Below are 12,078 nucleotides of genomic sequence, written 5' to 3' on the forward strand. Positions count from 1 at the left end.
ATGTTCAAGGATTTAGGGGGAATTATGAACATAATATGGAAAGAAAAGGGTATAAAAAAGAATCAATTGGAAATTCTAGAACTTAAAAATGCATTATCTGAAATTTAAGAATTAAATGTGCTCAGCAGAATATTACATGCAGAGCAAGAAGAGATTGGTGAATTTGAAGACAAGGCAATAGAAACTGTTCAAACAATAGAAAGCAAAACATTGAGAAAAATGAATAGAGTTAAGTGGCTCACAGGACAATATCAAATAATCATATAAATGCAGTCTCTGAAAACATTGCTCAAGTTTTAAAAAATACCTAAACACATTGAGGAATACACTATATTTATCTGTCAGAAGACTCAGTATTGAGACATTCATCTTCCCTAAATTAATCCATAGATTCAACACAATCAAAATCTCAAAAGGCTTTTGCTAGGAATTGACAAGCCAATTCTAAAATTTATACAGAAATGCAAAGATCTAAAATAGCCAAAATTGTTTTTTGAAAAAGAATAATGTTGAAAGGCTGATTTCAAGACCTATTATAAAAGCTCAGCTTAAGACCAGTGTGGTATTGGCATAAAGGTGTATATATATAGATTAATGAAACAGAATACAAGAAATAGGCCCACATCAAATACAAGCTCAAGCTATTTTGACAAAAATGCCAAAATAAAACTCAATGTGGAAAGAAAAATCTTTTCAATAAATGGTTCTGGAACAATGGATATCCTTATGAGATTGGGGAGAAAAAGAACTTTTCACCCTTATTTCAAACCAAACACACAAATCCTAAAATAGATCATAACTTATATATAAATCTAAAATTCCAAGTTCTAAGAGAAAAGAAAAAGAAAATCTTTGCAACAGTCAACCAGTCAACATTGGAGAAGCAAAGATTTCTTAAACCAGATGCATAAAGCACTATCTGTAAAATTGAAAAAGACTGGCAAATTAAATTCGACAAAAATTAAAAATTTCGCCTATCCAAAAGACATTTGAATTTTATATCCATATATTAAAAAAAACCCAACCCAACCCAACCCAAACCAAAACCAATCCCAAACAACTCCCTCACCTTAGACCTAAGCCTCAGACTTTTACAAAATTTAACTCCAAATGGATCATTATACAAATTTTAGGAGAAAATATTCTGGATCTAGGACTAGGTAAAGAGCTCTTAGACTTGAAACCAATAGTACAATCCATAGAAGGAAAAACTGATAAATTGGACCCCATTAAAATGAAAATTTTCATTCTACAGAAGACCCTCTTAAGTGGAGGAAAAAACAAGCTACAAACTGGGAGAAAACATTTGCAAACTTCTTATCCAATCAAGAACTATTATTTAGGGTATATGAAGAAGTCTCAAAAGTCAAAAGTAAAAACAAAACAAAACAAAACAAAATCCACCAAAAATTCATTTAGAAAATGAGCAAAAAAATCACAAAGAACATTTCACTGAAGGTGACATTTAGAAGGCAAAAAGGCACATGACAAGATATTCAACCTCATTAACCATTAGGGACATGCAAATGAGAACTACAATGAAAATCACTACATACCTATCAGAATGGCTAAAATAAAAACCAGTGACAAGATCAAATGCTGGCAAGGAGGCAGAGAAACTGGATCGCTCGGACTTTGCTAATGAGATTATAAAATGGTACAGCCACTTTGGAAAATGGTTTGGCAGTTTCTTATGGTACCAGGCATGCAATTATCATATGACCCAGCAATTGCACTCCTGGGCATTTATCCCAGAGAAATGAAAATTTATATTCACACAAAACCTGTACATGAATGTTCATAGCAGCTTTATTCATAATATCCTCAAAGTGGAAACAACCCAGATGTCTTTCTATGATTGAATAGTTAAACAAACTGGTATGTGGAATACTACTCAAAATTAAAAAGCAACAAACTACAGATACATGCAACAACTTGAATGAATCTCAAGGGAATTACGGTGTGTGGGGGGAAAAATCCCAAGAGATTGCATCCTATATGATTCCATTTTCGTGACATTCTTGAAATGAACAACACTGAGATGGAGAACAGATGAGTAATTGTCAGGGTATGGAGACAGTGCATGGGTAGGGGAAGGAAGATCTGTGGGTATGGTTATAAAGGACAACACAAGGGAGCCTTGTGTTCTGCATCTTGATTACAGATCCATGAACCCACACAAGTAATAAAATTGTCTAGAACAAAATCTACACACACACAAAGAAGTATACATAAAACTGGGAAAATCTGAATATGATGGGTAGACTGCACCTATGTCAATTTCCTGGTTGTAATGCAATACTATAGTTTTACAAGATGTCACCACTGGGGGAGACTGAGTAAAGGGTACAAGAGATCTCTCTCTACTATTTTTCACAATTGTATGCAAGTCTACAATGACCTCAAAATAAAGGTTTAATTTAAAACAAAAGTTACTTCATTAAGAAACTGAGAAGGCAAGCCATAGACTGGGAGAAAATATTTTTAATGGATATATATGACAGTGGAATTGTATCTGGAGTAAATAAAGAATTTTAAAACTTAATAATAGTAAGACAAACCACCCAGTGAAACAATGGGCAAATAATTTGAACACACATTTTGCAAAAGATGATAAGTGACAAATACAATGGGTTTTGAAAAGATGCCTCACATCATTAGTCATCAGGCAAATATAAATTAAAACCACAACGAGATAGGCTATACACCCATTACAATGGATAGAACCAGAAAATCTGAAAATACCAGCTATTGCTGAGGATCTGGAGCAACTGGAAATCACATACATCGCTGGTGTGAGTGAAAATGGTACAGCAAATTTGGAAAACAATTTCATCTTTTTAAAAAAATAAAATCAAATACATTTTTATTATATGATCCAGCAACTCCATTCCTAATTCCAATTCCATTCCATATTCAACAGAAATGAACATGTAAGTCTACAGAAAGATATATGTGAATGGTCATACTGTTTTATTCATAATATCTCAAAAAATAGAAGTACAAATGTTTATCAACAGGTGGATGAGTAAATCAATTATAGTATATTCATACAATGGGATACTACTTCTCAATAAAAAAGAATGAACTGACACATGCAACAACACAGATGAATCTCAAAAGCATTATGCTTGATGAAGAAAGATACAAAAGATTGCATACTATATAATTCCACTTATATGAAATTCTAGAAGAGACAAACTAATTTATGGAGGCAGAAAGCAGAGCAGCAGATGCTTGCAGTCAGGTGGAAGCACTGACTGCAATGGCCAGGAGAATGTGTTTAGGGATGATGGAAACATACATCTCAATTGGAGTGGTGTGAATTCACCAACACTCATCACACTGTGTACTTTAAATAAGCATAAAGACTGGAAACCATAAAACTCCTAAAAGAATACATAAATGTAAATATTTTTTGACATGGGTCTTGGCAATATTTTTTTTATTATGACACCTAAAATACAGGCAACAAGATAACAAACAAGTGGGACTATATCAACTACAAAGTCACGAACAATGCAGTGAAAAGATATCTTATGGAATGGGAAAAATATTTGTGACTCATATATTTGATAAGGGATTAATATTTCAAATCTTATAGAGAACTCATGTAACATACATATTATGAATAGGCATTTTTCTGAAACTATATGAATGGCCAACAGGTACATGAAAAGGTGCTCAACATCACTCATCATTAGTTGAAGTACAAATCAAAACCACAATGAGATATCATCTCAAGCCTGGTAGATGGCCATGATTAAAGAGACGAGATGACAAACCATAAATCTTCTAGAAGAGAATAGGCAGTAATCTCCTTGTCATCAGCCACACAACACTTTTCTAGATAAGTCTTTTCAGACAAGGGAAACAAAAGCAAAAATAAACTACAGGGACTACATCAAAATAAAAAGCTTTTGCACAGCAAAGGAAACCATCAACAAAATGAAAAGACTACTGAATGGGAGAAGATAAATACTGTATGACTTCACTGATATCTGAAATTTAAAAAATAAAAAACTCCCCAGTAGTGGGGAGAGGGGTGGGAGGGGTGAGGTCAAAAGGCACATACAAGAGTAGTCAAAAGACACAAACTTCCAGTTATAATACTGGGCATGTGATGTACAACAAGCTAACTATAATGAACACCGCCACGTGATATATAGGGGAGTTATGAAGAGAGTCAATCCTAAGAGTTCTCATCACAATGAAAAAATATTTTTCTTTCTTTGTATCTATATGAGATAATGACTGTTAACTAAACTTATTGTGATAATTATTTTACAATGTATGTAAATCAAGCCCCCCACGTAGTACACCTTAAGCTTACACAGTACTGTGTGTCAATTATGTTTCAACAGCACTGGGGGGAAAATAATAGCCTATATAATAAAAAGGAAGCTGGGTACAATTTGGGAGCACAACCCTTTCAGTTCTTGATAAATGATAAACAAGGCATGCATAAGGCTGGAGAATCTTAGTAATGCAATAATATTGATTAATAAATATCTTTCTACCCTAAATCTTCACCTTTTCCTCCAATATCCTGAACTATTTATTTAAATGGTCACACGTTAGGCTACAGAGAAAATGGATTTAAAAAAAGCTTGAATCAGAAATTGTACAGTCCACATTCTGAAATAATGCAAGAAAAAATAGAAATTAATGGCAAAATTATAAAATAAAAGTCCCCATTGCTTAGGAATTAGAATGTACAGTACGTAATACTTGGGTCGAGATGCAAAACTAAAATTAAGAATATTCTGTCAGTTGCATGGTTAAGCAACAAAACCTGATCAGATTATATGAAACAGAGGGATATATTGAGATGATCCTGATGTAACACAAGGAACTGAAAGTCAAGAAGATGCCAGGTGTCTCAGGAAAGCCGAGGAGGGCTGTTCCAGGACTCTCACACTGGGAGCTCATGAGTTTTCACTAAGGCTTTAGCTAACCCTGGAAGTAGCGGGTTCAGTAGACAAAAACAATAGCTCATAGATGAGAAATTAAAAAACATTAAATCATTTCATTTTTAATAAGTGAAAAGGTAAATAAATTTCACTTAAGTTAAAACAGGAAACATCTCCACTATACCATCCCCCAAAAGGAAAGAAATAAGAAAAAAAATAATAAAAGCAAACTGAAATTTTAATAGAGAATTAGTATTAAATCTAAGAATTGATTCTTTTCTTTTTTTTTTTTTTTTTTAAGAAAGAGAGAGAATGCATGAGTGGGATGGTGTAGGGGAATGGGGAGGAAGGACAGAGGGCAGAAGGAGAGACTGAATCCCAAGCAGGCTCCACACCCAGTGCAGAGCAGACATGCAGCTCAATTTCACAACTTTGAGATCACTATCCAAGCCAAAATCCAGAGTCAGATGCTCAACTGATGAGCCACCTGGGCACCCCTAAGAACTGATTCTTTGCAAAAAATGATCAAGTACCAAATCACTAAAAGTTTAACCAAAAAATATGCTTTTTTTTTTTTTTTAAGTTTTTATTCATCCACCCATTTGACAGGTAGAGATCACAAGTAGGCAGAGAGGCAGGCAGAGAGAGAGAGAGAGAGAGGGAAGCAGGCTCCCCACTGAGCAGAGAGCCTGATGCGGGGCTTGATCCCAGGACCTCGAGATCATGACCCAAGCCGAAGGCAGCGGCCTAACCCACTGAGCTACCCAGGCGCCCCGAACCAAAAAATATACTAAACTAGACCACCAGAGAAATCCGTAGGAACTCTTTGTAATTCTATGCTAATCAATTTGAAATTCTCAATGCAATGGTCATTTATGCAGAAAAATTTTAAGTAATAAAATTGACAAAAGAGGAAATAAAAATTCTTAATTAGTCAATAAATTATGAGTAAAGCAGAAGGTGTCAGAATATTACCTCTAACAAAAGCTCCAAACCCAAAAGTTTGATGAACAAGTTTTAAATGGTTTTTAAGAAAAATAATTCCTGTTACATAGCTAGAAAATAAGGAAAGTTTTCTAATTTATTTTATGATTCTACATATCCCTCAAGAATATAAACTTGGTACTTGTAAAACTGAAAAATATAAGCCAAAATTACTTTTGACTTGAGTACAAGTCAAATACAGCAGCTTGTTTAAACAAAGAACACAGCAAAACCAGGAATTCTAAAATGGTTGGCTGATAGAACATCTATTGATATAATTCATTATCTTCATAAACAGAAGAATGAGTTGCATGATTATCTTCCTAGAGGCCAAATCCACTTGACAATTTTCAATGTTGCTGTTGATTTTTCACAAAAAAATGTTAAAACAAAACTTCTTAGCAAAAAGAATAAGAGACTTCCTTAATGAGAGAAAGAATATTTATGTCTAATTGGCAGATATCACATTTAATTGGGCAACCTGGATATTAAAGTCAGACCTAGGCATGGGAGCTTGCTCTCATCACAACTTTTTAATATTTTCCTGGAACTCTTAATCAACAGTACATCAACAGAAAGAAATATGGAGTATAAATATTGGAAAGGAGAGAAACACTGTGATTTGCCTCAGAGGTTATGAGAATAATATTCTTGATGGGCTCAGGCTTTTGGAAACCAAATTCTCCTTATTTTCTGTTTTTTTGCCTAGTTCATTTCTCCCCTGGGGCAATGAGCAACAAGGCTTCTATCTGCTTCAAGTAGAGAGGGAAGGAAAAGGGTTATATACAGAAAAATAAGACAAGAGGAACTGGGAACAGCTCAAAAATATTACTGCACACATTCACACACACACACAACACAAATCTAGAGAAAAGGGTAACAGGTCATATACCAGGACGTATTCCTTGACAGTAAAATAACAATTGATTTTTTTCTTTATGCTGTTTTACAATATCCAAATTTTCTACAGTGACCATTTATTACTCATGTAGTAGGGAAAATTTATATTACTGAAAAAGAAGAGGCAAATGAGGGGATTGTAAGAAACCATGCCAGGGCTGTGAGGTGTTGGGAAGCAGAATCCAAGGGCAATGGGTTACCGTGGTGTATTGAAAGAACTGTGACTCTACCTACAAATCTGGATGCATTTCTGGTTGTGCCATTGATAGGCCTGTTAACTGTAGGGAAATCCCTTAAATCTCTGAGCCTCAATTTCCTTTGGGGAAAACTCCAATGCCCTGCTCTTCATGTTCCCACCTCGAGGGGCTTCCCTAGAGATTTAAGGTCTTCCTTTGCTAGACACTGGGGCTTATGGTTCAAGTCACCATACATCACAATTTGCCCAGTCCCATTAATGCTCTTTTCTCATGATATTTATTCATTTCTTCCCTTTTCACTCTCAAAACTCTCTTGGCCTAAACACTAAATTATGTGGTCACTCTACCCATGGCAGTTTTGTCCATGGGAAAATGGCCATTTTCATAGTTTTAAATAAACATGGACTATAGCAAACTGTGACTGTCAGAATGAGAAGTCTGCTGGGGTCTTGGTGAAGCCATGTGCCTCTGTGTCTTCTGCACATCACCTGTAACTACCCAGGCATGAGGAATTATTGTCACCTGTCAGGCATCAGTAGGCATAACTGTGCTTGCAGCTTTGACTGTGAATCACAGACAAGTGTGCAGGCCAAGAATTTAAATTGTGTAGTCAGCACTCATCTATAGAGCCCCAAGGTGTCTTGTGCCAGGCACAGGTAGATCAGATGTCTCAGATGTCATCTCACTGTGTTGCTTTGGATCTCATTCGGAGCTAAGGGAGAGAGAAGAGGGATTCAAAGCCCAGTTGGATTCACCTGGCTTATTCACACTTTCCAGAAGTCAATCCAGTTTGGCTCTGATTTGTTAAATACACAAGCACCAACCAAGATTTTAGATTTTAGGACCTATATTGTGAGTTAATCCGCAGATTTTTCTCCTTCCCTCAAATAGTGCTGGCCTCTGGCAACACTGAATACTGCATTCTGAAAAAAAGAATTGTGATAAGTTAACTTCTTTGGTGGCTGGAGATTCCTTGTGGTTCTAAATTTTGCGGAATATGGGCCTGATGCGATAATAATCTTATGTGTTCCATTAACTCTTTGAACTCTTTAAAAATGGGGCTCCTGAGAGACCATGAAGAAGCCACACCCATTCCCATGGAAGACAGCCCAGTCTGCAGCTGCTAGAGGCCAAGACCCTCTGTTTGAGACTGAGCAGGACTGGAAATGGAGAAATGAAATTTTGGATATGAATTCCTTTGCATATCAAGTCTCAGGAAAAACTAAAAATTCGAATTCATCTTTAATTTCTTTGGACTTTTAACCTCACAAGTTAAGGAAATTTAACATTGGACTTTACTTCTGTTGGACTGAAACTTCTTTGGACTTTCTTTAGAAGAGTATTATTTAATTTTTGGACTTCAAGATCTCCTTTGGAATTTCCTAACGGGCAGGAGTTCATATTCAAATTTGGTCCCCTCTATGTTGCTGGCATGATGTAATTGAGTATATTGTTATTTTACCACACTGCAAAACTTCTGAAAAGAATTATATCAAAGGACATGGCTGAACAGTCTTGTGGGGAGGAAAGCAGAATCACAAGCGCATTTGCACTTAAATTAAGGTAGTCTTTAGATCCATTCAGAGTCTCCGGAGGGCAAATTCCAAACTGTCCACCTGTGATCCCAGAAGAATTTTCTAAAGGCGAAGTGGCTAGTACTGGAGGGCTGATCTTATAAAGTGGGAGCAGCAATGCTATGAGAAAAAGCCTTCTTAGGACAAAGAACCCCATCTGTGATGACCATGAGCTTGGGGGTTAAACTCAGTACTTTGAACAAAAGAGCCGCGATATATCAGGAGAAATCACCTCCCGTCCTCTCCTCGTGTTTCTATGAGTAATATTGTGGGCTCTCCCGCCCCCTCACCCACTCATCCCCGCAGGAGGATGGAATTACCCACTCATGAAATGTCAGCCTTTAGCAGATGCTTCTCAGTTGCAGGGAGCTCACCTACCTTAAGCATGAGCTTGTGCTCCTCCTGGATTCTTGATAATTGAAATCTGCTGTAAAGACCCGAAATCGTGCTTAAATGGGCGGCCCCGGGTCTATGCCGATCTGAGTTGTGTGTGTGCCTGTGGGGAGTGGGGCAGGAATGCTAACCGACTTCTTGCCTACGTCAGCCACTCTGCCTGGTAACTTTTATCAGTAACAAAGCTGACGGTTTCCTCTTCACTTGCCTGGCACCTGTAGGTTTTAAACTTGGGCAAGAACAGGGATATTTGTTTAGTCCATAGAACCCCCAAGAAACCTCACCTTTAAAGGCTGAAATAAGCACCGCTACCACACAGAGCTGTATCGGAAAGTTAAGCAAATAATGGATGTGAACATATTTTGTGGATTCCTGATGATGATGTAATTTGGCCAAAGACGGTGGTTAACCTTTATTAGTTCTAAGATAAGCATCGCCCACTTTGAAACCAGAATTTAAAAGGGCACTGCAGGCTGTCAAGTACTGGTAGAGTGAGTGGGCACCACTTACTCTCTCCCTACTCCGTGCTGGGCACTCAGGACAGTTTCCCACTCTGGGCATCTCCGGCTCTCTCGACAGGACAGCTTTCCTCAGACCGTGAGGGGAGAGGAAGTCCGTGAGAGAACGCTGCAGTGTGTGCCGAAGGGAGGCCCCGGGTGCCCTTTCTGCTAAATACAGAATAAATACATTTGCTATTGACACTGCCTCATGCAAAAAGAGCTGGGGAGGAACCGTTCCTGCTCCGCACTCTTCCTCAAGGTTGGAAAGGGGCATCGCTCACCCACCTCTTCTCTCTGAACTGGATATCTCTGTGTGTCAACTTCCCATTAGCTATTCTGCCGACAGGGCCGCCGGCCCCAGCTGCCCCGTGCACCCTATCCCCCAAGCAAAGATAATGAGACAGTGCTACTTATATAACCTGGTCTGATTAGAGTCTCAGATCTTTGCACCTCAACAGCTGTGTGTTGTCACCAATGGAAATTTTTAACTCGTCTGCCAATTCCCAGGTCGCCCAAATAAGTGGCTGAAAGAGTGGTTGCTGTTTCATCGTTTATTAGAACGGAATTTAGGTTCTGATAAACCCTAATGCTGAAAATTAGCTCCGAGGAAACTGGCTGCAGTTCCTGGTCTCTGGCTGATAGGAACAAGTAGAATTTATTCAGGTGGGTTTTTTTTTATCCTGTAGCCAGTTCAGCACACAAATTACTTCAGAGCTATTTTTAAAAACGTAATAAGACCAATACTTAGGAGAGCCAGATGCAGTGTGAGGAGGATCAGAAAGCATCTATTATGGGCTCGAAGTTCGCTCTCCCACAAAGCCTCGAATGATATTGAAAAATCTCTTCCTGGTCTTCCTGGTGGCTTAGCCACGTCGCTGGAATCCTCTGGGTGTTGGTGGGACTTGCCATGGGTGGGGAAGTCATTTTAGCCTGCAAAGTCATGTTGGAATTAGCCTTTTGATACAGGCCGAGTGAGAGGGGTTGAGAGTGAGGCTTTTCAGACTGGGTATTACATGGAGAGGTTGCCTCAAGGACGATGGTTCTACATTCCACTCATTCAAAACTCTGACCCTTGAACATTCTTTTCAAGGTCTGCAACGAAAGAGGCTTTGCCTCCTTTGGTCGAGTGTCTCACATCCACTTCAGGGGGAAAAGGCAAAATTATTTTTCAGACACCTTCTAGAACTTTCCTTCTTGTTCTGACACTATGAAGAACACTCCTCTATCACCACGCCCCTCTGATTCCTTTATGCACAGTTCTTGGAGGTTGTAATGAAGTCCCTCCCCTCAGCCTTTCCTTTTGCAGATAGAATGATCAGGTGACCAACCAGGATACTCGCACTCCCAGTGGGGACCCTCAGTGGGAGAGGCAGAGGCCAGCCACTGAGCAAAGTTATAGGACACTGTTCCTGGCTTCTTTGGAACTGACCATTTAGTGAACAAATTCTTTAATTTTTCCCCGTCAGGCAGAGTTTTCTTGCCTCTCCCCTGAGCTCTTGTTCATTTTGGCCTTGTCCTTCCCAAGCCTTTCCAAGTTCTCCCGATTCCTTCTTCTTGGACGTCCAGCTTGAAACTCGTACAGGAAAACAATAATCTTATTTTAAAACATTTCTAAATTCAAAAAGCTATAACATCTTGCTTACATTATTTTAAAATTCAAATGGGAAATCAGGGGGATTTGAAGCTAGTTTGAGTTCTGGCTCTGCCACTGCCCGGCTGTTCAAGGTCAGGTGAGGCCCCTGACCTTTCTCAGCCTCAGTTAGGCCACCTCTGAACCATGGCTAACCAGTCATTACAGGCTTGCCTGGAGTATCAGAGATGAAGTAGTGAAAGCTCCCTGCACCGACTTTTTCCTTTGAGTGAAAAATTAAAAATGCTAAAAATTACTACTGTCTTCCGTGGATTAAAATAAAACAGGCTCAGGGCGTCTGGGTGACCCAGGTCATGGTCCCGGGCTCCTGGGATGGAGCCCAGCATGGGGCTCCCTGCTCAGCGGGGGTCTGCTTCTCCCTCTCCTTCTGCCTGCTGCTCTGGCTCCTTGTGATCTCTCTCTGTGTGTCAAATAAATAAATAAAATCTTTAAAAAAATAAATAAATAAAACAGGCTCATGGTTCTCAAAGGCAACAGCAGTGTCCCCAGTACCTCTGGGACAACTTTCCTGGATTTGCACAGCCAGCCCCTACGGCCGTGTTCACAGGGTGTCCTGGAACTGTGTGTCCATAAACCAGCCCCTCCCTTGGGTAATGAAGCCCCCGGGCAATGTGGCGCATCTCCCCCTACCCCCAGCAGTCCCCAGCACGTCCACACTCATCTCCCAGCTTATAAAGCACTTCCTCGTGTACAATCACACGATCTCATTTAATCTTTCCAACACTCACGTGAGCCTGTTCCTTGGGTCCCATGTTACAGAGAATAAAATGCGCTTGGAAAAAGCAAGTAATTTTCCCGTATCAGAAAGCTCATGAACAAGGTGACTTGAACATGCACCTGGGCCGTCTGATTGTAAAGGTTGTGTTTCTATGGCCTCTCTGTCCCACGGGCCCGGGGCTCTCTGTTTCTGCTTCCCTGGCTATCCCTTTCACACAGTCAATACCCTCCTCTGTGGCCTGGAGCTGA

This window comes from Mustela nigripes, chromosome 1 (assembly GCF_022355385.1).
Source record: "Mustela nigripes isolate SB6536 chromosome 1, MUSNIG.SB6536, whole genome shotgun sequence".
In the NCBI taxonomy this organism is placed as follows: domain Eukaryota; kingdom Metazoa; phylum Chordata; class Mammalia; order Carnivora; family Mustelidae; genus Mustela; species Mustela nigripes.